Source organism: Ischnura elegans, chromosome 5 (assembly GCF_921293095.1).
Source record: "Ischnura elegans chromosome 5, ioIscEleg1.1, whole genome shotgun sequence".
NCBI lineage: Eukaryota > Metazoa > Arthropoda > Insecta > Odonata > Coenagrionidae > Ischnura > Ischnura elegans.
In genome coordinates this window covers 134,375,743-134,388,246 of record NC_060250.1, presented here as the reverse complement: position 1 = coordinate 134,388,246, position 12,504 = coordinate 134,375,743, and the positions used below count along the sequence as shown (strand labels likewise).

Below are 12,504 nucleotides of genomic sequence, written 5' to 3'. Positions count from 1 at the left end.
GGTCTCAGAGGAAGTCCGTTTGAGGCGACCCTAGTCGTCTCGCAGCTTATAATAATCTAAATGAAACCGCGCTTACATCCACATTCCCCCCAAAGTGAGTTGCTGACACTCCCGAAGCAACTCATGGAATTTAAAGCATCATAGAACAAAAAGAAATAAAAATAAGCCAAGTCCAATATTCAAATGACCCCTTAATACGCCACTGTGACCAGTAATGGGTAAACGACATCACAAGAATTAAAAATAGTGATTACAGATATGTAATTTTCTAACAACATGATGTCCATTATAATTCCGTTATTGTCTTTAGTCTGTTGCACATTCTAATGGAGTCCCATGAGTCGGAAAACCTCAAGGACCGGGTTCACGTCACTATTCAGCGCCACTCACAACTCCTGCACCGCACCCACTGATTTGTCAACCCACACGATCCCCTCCAGTGTACTTAATTATACCCAATCACTCTTTACCCGCGCGAGCCGATTGACTCGCCCCTACTTCTAAATCAACATTCACAAAGAGAACTACAAGTATTCACTGCTCAAAACAAATTAATACAATAAAATGCGCATTACCATATCAACCATGGAGATTCCCTATAAGCAATTAAACCGAAGAAATCAACCCATCCAGAATATAATAAGTACATATCCCAAACCCAAAATAATCCAAATTAAAATAAATTACAAGAATTAAAACAAATGAGAGACATAAACCAGACACAGCGATAGCTCTCGGATTCTACGTTTCCTCCAGCCACCACCCTCTTCCATCATCACCGCCGAAATTACACCCCCTCCACCGACGGTCGAGCTGCCCGTGGACGAAGGAAATAAGGGGAGCGTCCCAACGGCGAAGGCTGTGGGGGCGGAGGGGACACTGGGGGGTCTCCCGTCGACTCAGGAAGGGGGGAGGGAGGAGGGTCAACACTTGGCTCCGACGATCTGAGGTAGTAGGGAGAACGTTCGGCCGGCAATGGATGCACTTGGGGGGGAGGGATGTAGGGAGGCTCCGTGCTGCACGATGATTCCTTCTCAGCTGTGTCCCACCCGTCGTCGGACCCGTCGTCGGACCCGTCGGCCGGGGCGACCACGCCCACTCCCTTGCACTCCCATTCGGCCTCGGAAGTAACAGCGGCGTATTCTGGCGGCTGGGAGGGCGGCGTTGCCCACAAGCATGACAGACTCCCTCACGCATCGTGAAAACGTTTCTCTCTTTCGTCTCCGGATGAGCCCTCCTCTCTGCCTCGCGTATACGCACGGCCACATTAACGGCTGCGTCGAAGGTTTCCGGCATCGCGAGACGCGTATGTTCCCCCACTCTGCCCGGCAGGCCGTTTAAAAACGCGTCCAAAGCTCTTTCATCCGCTTCGGATAGGCGTATCGCGGCCGCTGCGGCATCTTCCTCCTCCTTCCACGTGTGGCTGTTCAATTCACGAATGCGGTCCGCAAATTCCTCGATCCGCTCCCTGGGTGCCATGCGGACGCCAGCAAGCATCTCTCTGTAGAACCGTCGGATTTTCACCCCTCGGTACCTTTCTAACAGAGACTTCCGAGCGTCATCGTATGTTTTAGCAGCCCCTGCTCTCTCCTTCGCCCGCAGGTGCTCTAGTGCCCCTCCGCGGGTGCGTAGGGTGACCACACTTAGCTTGTCGTCGTCGCTCCAACCACCAAGTTTCGCCACCTGCTCCACTTGCGAGAAGAACGTCTCCACGTTCTCCCCCGCGGCGCCAGAGAAATACTCAATGGAGGATACCATTAAGAATGACTTCCCCGTGATTTGTCCTTCCCCCTTCGTGTTATCCGCACGGGCCCGAAAACCTTCGTTCCCTTCCTTGAGAATCCGCAGTTGCGCGGATAGCTCATCCACCGCCTGCTGGAGGTTCATCTCGCGGCCCGATAAGCTGATCCGACCCGTCATTCTTGATTGTTCTCCACCGTTATTTGTCACTTGATATGCAGTTGCTTCCCCTAATATTTAGCAAAGATCCCCCACTTCGGACACCAAATGTAAGTCGTTTCGCCGACGGTAAAGGGGTTCGGGGGAAACAAGCAGGGAACAAGTCCAAATTCTCACACAAAACAACTTCCTTTATTCAGTCCCAAGCCATACACTCGTTTCGCTGCATAACCCCAACTGCTTCTCCTAGCGGCCGCCAGCCCTGTCCAGCCCCACGCCCCTGGGGCCACCGAGAGAGATCATTTCTCAAGCGACTCTCTCGATGACAGCAGGAACGTGCTTAATGGCTGGGTCTCAGAGGAAGTCCGTTCGAGGCGACCCTCGTCGTCTCGCAGCTTATAATAATCTAAATGAAACCGCGCTTACAGTAGCCAGCATACATGGTCTAAACTAAACAACTTCAGGAGCTCAACACGTGTTACACTGTGCAAATTTTTTGCTCTTGAAGAAAGCATCGATACCTGACACACCTAAGGAATAAGTACCCTGATGAAGAAAATTGTGCCAACTTGTTCCTATTCCTGTATTGACGAGGTGAACAAGCTAGGGTACGTTAGCGGAATACATTAAAGAATATTGTAATAACTTAAGAATTTTCGTCAATTTGAAATGAAGAGCTTAGTTATATGCTGTACAATTGCATTCATAAGTAGACTGTTAATTATTTTCTATGTTGGGAAGTTGATACGTTAAGTTTGAAGTTTTCAATATTTTGCATTACCTTGTGATCAGTATTTCCCCCTTCAATAAGTGTTGCTTAGTAGTGTTTGGCTCGATGAAAGTTCATTTTTGTTCTTGGTAAAGGATGTTTTATTTAACGATTTTTTTACCACCTTTATCACAAAATGGATCTTTTTACCGACTTCATACACTGAATTTTGGTCCATTTTTATACCGCTAAGTAAGGCTTTTATTTACCATAATCTAGGAGCCTTACGTATAAGCATAACTGGTGGCATGCCTGGACAGAAATCAGAGAATCCAGGTTCAAATCCTGGCCGATCCAAAAATCCGTAAAACCAAAACGGAATATTTATTTATTTGATAAATGTAATTTCATTTCATTTGACGAGGTGCTTAATAAATCGTACACGGACTCCGCAGCTAATGCAGAGAATAAAAGCACCGATGTATCAGGGATATAATTATTACCAATTCCACGCCAAGGGACCAACGAATGTATTCCGCAAAAATTGTAGTATGATATAAAAGAATCCATCGGATTCAACGATATCAGGAGAGAACTTAGGAAACAGAAAAAGACTACAGTACTTTCTGAAAATTTCAATCGTTACGTTAGGTGAAAAATCCAAGGAACTATAATCAGAAGAAAAAAAAACAAAGGAAAGAAGATAAAAGCAAAAGAAAGTTACGCTGCGGAACGCTCAAAAAAGAAAAGAATGCGCACTGCACAGAGAAATTTATTACTATGTACTCAGTGAATTACTCGAAGAAAATCCGAAATCTTTTTTGGTCACGTACGAGAGAGTTTCAGTGAGGGGGCATGCGTTAATTACGTGACGCGTTTAGGGTCACGTAAGGGGTCAAGTCGATTCTTGCCCAATCTTACGTGGGAGAGGGGGGTCCTGGGAAATATCACGTAATTTTTCCCCCAAGAAACGATGTAAAATTTCATTCTAGACTACGATCTAAGTAATCTCAATTACTAGTCTTAACTAATCTCAAATAAAATAATTAAAAAATGATTTTTATAAAGCCAACGTACTGAAGCATAGATTTATGTATTCACTCTGAAAATATCCATTTTGAACAATCTCACGTGATATTAGAAGGAGGGTGTCGGACCAAATCTTACGATATCTCACGAAGGGGGAATGGAGAGTCCAAAAATCGCCAATATCACCTGATCACGCCATTAATAGACGCCCCCTTACTACCCTATGGTCACATACTCCTTCGACGGTGCTCACGTTTATCACCTGATGTGGTATATTTGTCGCTAATAACAAGAATACTTTCTCCTCTGTTATATACTAATGCCATTTGAAGCAATGCATTTTCTCTCGTTCTATTCGTTTTTACTTTTTTAATGAGGCAAAAACCACCCCGAATATTTTTTATCGCGAAAATCCTTCCTTAATGCACCTGTTCATCGCTATGGGAACACATCGATTGAGGAAGGAGTAGGGCATAATACAAATATTATACGAACCCTGGAAAAGGGTTCTTCGTGTGCGTGCGTGTTGGAGTTTGGGAGGGTGGGGTGGCGTTTGGAAGGGAGTCGGTCGGTCGTCTGCGTGGTTGAGTTATAACGGGCTGCTCGTCCTGAGAGAAAGGACAGAAAGGATGGGGTGAGTGAGTGAGGCCCCCTCCGAATGGTGACTCTCTTTTGTTCGGAGAGCGGTAGGCCGTTCGGGCACTCGGGCGCTCATCATGCCCATCTCCGGCCGCGTGGACATTATGCTCCTGGCGCCCTAAGGCTTGACTCTTCCCGAGAACAGAGCAGTCATGTTTGTTTGGAGCCCTCGTTAAGGGCCACGGTCATATACGCGCGACTATGGGGGTGATAACAGTTCCCACATTCTACCCTAGACGGGTTGATTGTGTGTGGGGGAGGGTACATGCACGTTATACCCTGCCGGTCGCCTCATTAGGCGTGTGGTGCCAGGAAACTAAGAGGCCGTTCAGAAAACTAAGAAAAAAGTGCGCGTTGAAATTACCTGAGCACTGAGTTCTCCCTGACATTTATTGTAGTCTTTGAGGGGAAAAACGAATTCATATACGTGTGTGAGAAATGCGAAAGTCTAAGAAGAATTAGAGGGAAGAGGAGTCTTTTGAAAATCTTGGTTAGAAGGCGATTGGACGATTTAATCGACCTCGCATCACGAGACACGATGCGATGATGAAGACTATCGTTGAAGGAGAGAAGGTGAGGTGCAGGGGAGGGGGTGGCGGAGGATGCAGATGTTATAGAATTAAGTCGGAGTTCTAAGATTGGCCGATGGGAAAATTGAGAGGCTGCGTCGGTCCAATCTTAGGAGTGGTGATGATGCGCCGAATCGAAACATACTCGTCGTCATTATTTTTATTTGAAGTTAATTTCCGCGGAAAATTGCTGTATTTAAAAAGAACTGAGTACGATTAGCTTCATGCGATTAATAGTTTATGCTAATAATAAGTCCTAAAACTTTTAAAAGTGAATGGAAGAAAATATTCCAACACCGACGCAGCATCGCGGATACAAGAGCGTCAGGCCGATCCCGTTCCCTCCTCGCTCGCTTCTTCCCCTCCCACGCCTCGAATGCAGCAAAATTCATTCCGCGTGTGGTGCTAGGAGGGCGTTTATCTTTGATAAAATAAATCGGAAGATATATGAGGTAAAAAAGGATGCGTAGGGAGACGACTTGTCCCTTATTGGCTCCTCATCGGCGTTAAATAAATTTATGTTACCAACTTTTAGAGAACTGATGAAATATTTTTAGATCCGAGAACGCAGGAAAGGAGCCTACGGTCTATGAAGAGGCCTCTCGAGTGGCTATAAAGGTGTACGAACTATGGTGACGCGCTTCTCTTCCATTATGTGTGTGACTAAATGGATTTCGCCGTACCACAGAAAGTACTACAACTCACGGGAAATGCGAATAGGCCAAAAGAAGGATTACATTGAAAAACAAATCTCAAACACTTTTAAAGGAAATTTGAAATTATGCGATATTTTTGCGTGTGTGTGCAAGAAGGAGCATAAGGTTCCCCCTAATGAAGAAGTATTTTGAGAGACCAGTGGACGAAACGAAAGATGATGGCTGCCGGATTGAATCCTAAAGAAACAACTGAGGAATAAAAGGTAATCGTTGGAGAGTGTTGAGTTAACATCGTCAATTCTTGTATGGGAAAATGGTATCAAAAATTTTCATATACCATAAGCTCCTTGCCTGCGTTCTCGGATATAAAAATATTTCATCACTTCTCTAAAAGTTGGTAACATCGATTTGTTTACGCCGACGAGGCGCCAAATAAGTTGACAATCTCTGCATCGCTCAGTCCAAATAAATCACCTGGTCCGGATGAAATTTCTTATCGCTTGTATACGTAATTAGCCTCAGAAAGTGTTAATACACTACTTGGAGTTAATTTCAATTTAAACATTTCAAATGTCTGATAATTGAATACTGCATCAGACCCAGTGGCGGATACAGAGAAAATTCAAGGGGGGGCGCAAAAGACATCTTGAGTTACCTTTACTTTTGTCGCAATAAAAAATAATCAAGTCACATGCAGAGCTTCAGAAATTTTAACTAAAGTGATTTAACACACATTCAAGACAATGCCATCTTATGATATAAAAAAGTTAAAATTATGGTTCTGCTATGTTTGGCAATACGGGTGGCCCCGCAAAGGGGGGGCGCGCGCCCCCTGCGCCCCCCATCTGTATCCGCCACTGATCAGACCCAAGCGAGTATGCAAAACTTCAAGCCCATGCAGCAAAGGGAAAAAACCAATTCAAACATTCCATATATGAAACAGACGAAGAAAATTAAGAAAGAAGCGTGTAAAAATGGTAAAAACTAATAAATAATAGCCTATATCTTCTGCGTTTAAATAAAATGCCTCTTAAGGTTTACTAATTAATCAATAATACTATTAATAAAACTTAAGTGATCGACGGGCGTAAAATATATAATTATTTTTATCGTAATAATCTCTAATGGATTCTAACATTGAACTGTTATGCAATGCTGTTTATGCAATTCATCCCCATTAATAAATTCTGGATTTTATTTCAGCCCGCCATCAACTAGATATTTATGAGTTTCCTAATTCTGTGCGGACACGGGGTGTACAAGCTTGCTGGCAGCAGCATCAACTCCCAAACACAAATGTGTTTGGAGATGCATGAGCTTAGGTTTTCCCGGCGTGTCAGGTGCAGAAAAGTTCCTCGGGTTTTCCACCGGTTAATGGCCCGGATGAATAAAAGTGAGCAAATGCGTATGCTCATTGGATTTGGAGCATTTGCTTCATTTCGTATATGAATAAAAATCGGGAGCATAAGCATTTGCTCAGCGCTGTCGGCGGCGCGTGAGCAAATGCTCACTTTAATTGCGGAGCATTAACAAATGCTCAATTTTCAAGCATTTAGTATGAATAAAGTGGAGCAATTGCTTCAGAGGGTGAGCTAATGCTCAGAAATTAATGAATCTCCACCGGACTGGATGCATCAAGGAAGTATTTTTCATGGTTAAGGAGATTATTCGCTGTGTATGGCTACATAACGGCATCAAATCAGTTTTTATCAATCAGCCAGTGATTTTTAAGCGTGAACGACTATGATTTCGGAAAAAAATGTGCGAAAATGCATTTTTGCTTTTTCGTCCGAGAAACGCATTCAAACTTTCTGATATATATGTTTTCCACTAATTGTAAGAGATAGGAAACAAGTTGGCGAACACCATTCAACCTTTTTTAAGACTATGCTCAAGATACACGCTTATCATATAAGTATGACGCGGTTCCAGTAATTTATTGGATATGGATCGGTAGGGATAAGGCGTAGCTTAGATTTTTCAGAGGCTGCCTGAGTGCCTTGAGGAGGGAAATTCAAGTTCGCCAATCCGTCCGTCAGATGGGACGTTGAGCCTCGGCCCCCATGGCGCCTTTTGCTAGGACATAGTAGGCTAATGTAGACGCCAGGTTTCTCTCTTGCCGAGTGACTATGGCCGCACATATTGACATTCATTAACTATGTCAAAAAATGTTTGAGGCGGCAAAGTCGAAAAATAAAAAACATAAACTGCAAGTAATTCTGTTTTCATTACAATATACTTTTATGATAATCCAGTGTGGAGGATACTATAATTGAGCCCATATATGTCTGGCCTCTGTCCATTGTCCCTTAATATTCCGATAAAATAGACCAGAACAAGATCCGCAAATAAACTAATTACGAGAGATAGATACTCGTGTATTTGCGTCACAAACATTAGTAACATCAGGACTAAAATCCATAAGAATGGGTACATAAAAAGATTTACGTAATTTTATAGCCGGATTCTACTTTCGATAGAAAATTTCTCTCAGCATTGTGGACGCCAATGGCCTGGTTAGTGATAGATGGGTCTATTAAGGAGCTTCACCATATACGGTGCGAGCCATAATTCCTTTAGTCGACGTTCATTTCTTTCGGCAGTTGGTCCTCATAATCATTTCTCTGAAATTTCTTAGTTGGAAAAAATTGCAAACGCAATCCATAATAGTCTTTGTGGACATAATTTATGCAACTATCGCATATACCTTCCCATTTCGATTTACTGGTACATGTTCCATTACGAAGGCCTCACTTTAAAAACTCTTCAGTGAAAATTTTAGGAAAAACCATGGGACCGTGGCTCGATCATGCAATGCTCATGAGCATTTGCTCAACTTTCATTAATCAGGCCCAATGTTCTCCATGTCCCACCGTGTTTTGGGATGTTCCGATTGTGGTCACAGCAACTCAGGGAAGTGAGGGTTTTGGGGAATTCCCGGCAATCAGGACGAGGGTGCTTCGCAGAGCTGCTTTTCGCTCGACAAAGGATTACTTCCGGCGCGAACAACAGCACTCATGTGAAATTGATACCTGCTTTGGGAGCATGAATAATTGAATTCACATATATGACAAAACAGTCATGCACCAACGGCGGCAAAATGGCGGCTTCCTTGAGGCTGATATCTTTCCACTGATGTTACATCTACACTTCCCTCGCAATACGCGTAAATAGCCGTGCGGGACGTAAATATCCGGACATCAGCCGCAAGGACACCAACTGCTAACAAAAACTAGAAAAAAGCGCGCGTTAGAGTGATTTTTGAGTTGACTGAGCTCCAAAACGCATTCGTTCAAATCCTTTATTTTTGGCAGGAGAAACGAATAAGAGCCCTATCCGCCGGGAAAAATCTCTCTCTTATTTTATCATTTCTGTCGGATGTAGAAATAGATTGAGGTTCTAACAAGACGTTCTCCGTGTCGCTCTGAAAGATATCTACTCTCAATAGGGTTGTTCACCATATTTTTTTTATTTAAGAAATCGAAAGATCGTGCTTCAGAAGGAGCAATGACAATAATATTATGCTATTTTCTTCATTGTACATGTTTAGAGAAGGCTTTAAACAGTGACAAATTTAACGTTACGCCAAAAAGCCCTACTTCCATCTTGAATTGATGTGTGACGTCACAAGCCTGTAGATGCCCTACTGCAGTGTTGTTTAAGTGGCTCTGCAGGGTTATTCCACTTTTTTTCAAGATCTCCAGCGTCTGCCGCCAGATCAGTGTTTAAAGAAAATCCAAATTTATCCTTTAATAAGAGTAATAATAAGCAAAATTACCCTTACTTGTACATATTTATTGCTCATCATATCATAAATAGCACTACAACGTACACATTTCACGAGTTGTCTTTTTGATACGAATTATTCGAATATATTCCGAATCAACTGATTCAATGAAAAACTTGACTCACAATAAATATAAAACACTAATAAAACATGATAATCGGTTTTCCAATCACTATGCACACGCTAAAAGAATTTGCACTCCTTGAAGTTCGAAAGATTCTCCACACCTCACTTCTCACTCATCACTAACGACTTAGAATCAGTTTACGTTATTTCACATTGACATTTCGAGGACAATGAAATGAATAGGCTGAAACAAATAGCTAAACCGGTTATTGTAACATCAAAAAACTTCGAATTTCACTATTACTCTTACCCGTACTCTTACCGTAACCCAAATATGACCAAAACAAAAACAAACAACAGCGCAACGAAATTCGTGAAATGTAAACACTCGTGAATGCTCAAAATGAATAGGTAATAAAATCACACGGAACTTAGAAGCGAACAAACGATTGAAAATTAATATGCGTTCGATGTATCCCTAAAGCATAACTAGCTCAAATATGAAAAATATCCCCTAGGCAATAGTTAGATACCTTAGATCGAAATGTATAGCGTTGATTGAACTAGCATGGAAGAAATAAATAATTTCGTCGAAGCAGTTACATTCACAACTCACTTCACTCTTTACTTCATCGTCTATATGCAATCATTCACTTAGGTGTACATTAAGGGCACAAATTGTGTTCACTTGCACTAGAAGCACAATGAAAGTTCACTGCACGTAGTTTCCTAGCAAATGCAGCAATACAAAACTTTCAATCCCTGTCAACGCTACATACATTGCCTGCCTAACTTGAAGAATGGATTTCATGTCGCCTTGATCCATCCGGAAGCTTCATGCACAACATAGGCCATTTCAAAATAAGGAATAACCTTGGCAAATGTCCAGTCGGCATGCAGAGTACTCAGCTTGGCATCGAGCGATCGAGGGTACAGGCCAGCCGTACAGGCTTGTGTCGTCATCACCTCTATTTCAAGATGGCCGACCGTTTTTGGCGGCGTTTAAAATTGTTCGAATTTTGATTGCTAATAATTCCATCATTACTTTTTCAACGCATCTGTCATTCATCCCAATCAAAATGAAATTACATCAGAAGTGATATACATTCTTTTTTTAGACCGTTTTGATAGGCTTGAACAACCCTATTGTTCAAGCAATCTAAGCTTATCACGCAGCCTCCGAGTCTCCACAGTCTCCAAGCGTAATTCGTGTAATGTATGAGTAACGCTTTACTTTTAACATACTTTAATTAGACATCAGGAAAAACGACAATATAGGAAAGGTCAGGCGGATGTGACGTGCTCTTACGTTGGTGTTGGATTGTCTCCTCCTTAAGCACATACACCTAAATACGCAGCACCAGCTAAATACGCCGCCAAAATATGTTCCTGATGAGTGCTCTTACGTTGGTGTTGGATTGTCTCCTCCTTAAGCACATACACCTAAATACGCAGCACCAGCTAAATACGCCGCCAAAATATGTTCCTGATGAGAGGCCCACTTTCAAATTGCGGCATCAATTTGGCCCAAGGAACTGTCCAACCGTTCATATGATAATCGCCTTCATCAGGCGTTGAAGTCTCCATGATTCCCACTCTACAAACTAATCTCCTGATCAGCCTGGATTGCTCTTAAGATTGAAGTTTTTATTGGGTTGGCTTCCCTCACTCATTCTCACCAGGCAAAAAGCCAATCTGAGGGCGAGAGGTATCGTCCATGTCGAAGTGAGCTCAGCAGGAGAATGGCTCACGATAATAAAATAAGGAAATGACTGACAGCATAACTGGCTGGTGTGAGGTGCCTCCCTCCAAACAATATGCATAGTAACGGTTTCTTGATTCGTACAATAAATCGCGACAATAGCTAGGACGACTGATTTTATGTTTTTATTTTTTCATTGATATTTTTTGTCATACGCCATTTTTTGATCGTCTAATCATTATTGACAATCGCTTGACCGTAAATTATTCGCGGAAAACCCTTCGCGTGATTCTAACCTTGTGCGGCTATTCTTAAATGAATGACTAACCATTAGTAAATGCTAGCGTTCTATGTTAGTGTAACTTCTTTCGTCAGGAATAGCATGGATCACGCTTCTTGGGAGCTCATACCACCTGTACGAATGTGAAAGAGTTATTTTTATTAATATATATTTCATGACCATGCAATGTGCATGTCCGGTGGATATATAGCGGGGTTCTCTTATTATGTTCTCCGTGTGGCTCTTAAAGATACCCATTCTCAATTGCTCAAGCAATCTATGCTGCTAGCGTATGGGACCCTTACGAAGTAGGACTAATTGCTGAAATCAATCGATTACAGCGCAGGGCGGCCAGATACGTGATGAGTTGTTAGGACAAAAAGTGCAGCGTTTCCAGTATGTCACACGAGTTATGATAGGAATCCTTACAGGAGCGTAGATCGAAGATAGGCTTAACTTACATAGGAAATTCGAAGAAGATATTTTCTCAGACGACGTGAATCATATCCTTCGTTTACCATCGTACTATGGTAGACGTGATCATGAGAAAAAAATTAAAGAAATAGACTGCAAAACAGAGAGATTTAAAATGCTGCCCACTGCCAAACACCCTAGAGGTGGCTCGCAGGGTATCATGTAGATGTATGGCAGGGGATGTTAGAACACCAGCCCTTAGCAATTAAAAAGGAAATGCTCGACCGAAGTTCCACCCAACATATGTTAAAGAGATGAGTGGATATTAAAGTGTTGAGTTTAAAATAGCTGCCGGAAGAGGGGGAAGGGGAGGGACTTAAACACGCACGCAACGTGTTCAAGTGAGGAAATTACTATTGGTATTATGTATGATGGACATATCGCATTTCCTCCAAATGTAGCCTGATACTATTTCATACGCCCGCACTGCAGTCAATCGCTTAGGACTTGCATGCACTATCAATGTATTGTAGTACATTGAAGAGGCGCAGCGAGGGGGGGTTTTGGGGATAACCCCCCCCCCCCCTCCGGAGCTCAGAGAAACTTTTAAGTTTAACCCATTGTACTTAATGTTATTAATATTACTTATAGATGAGTGTAGGGATTAATAAAAATATCCCTCCGAAAGCCGTCAAACTCACCATTTTGAACCATTTATCTTATAAATTTTCTGGGGAGGGCCCCCGCACCTCCC

At 42.6% G+C, this 12,504-nt stretch overlaps 1 protein-coding gene across 3 annotated transcripts in view; it reads right to left on the bottom strand.

Annotated features, from left to right (window-relative positions):
* The window catches only part of LOC124159594 (1-phosphatidylinositol 4,5-bisphosphate phosphodiesterase gamma-1), a 182,621-nt gene that overhangs the window by 47,510 nt on the left and 122,607 nt on the right, over positions 1–12,504 (bottom strand). The gene's annotated exons all lie outside the window — the stretch shown is intronic.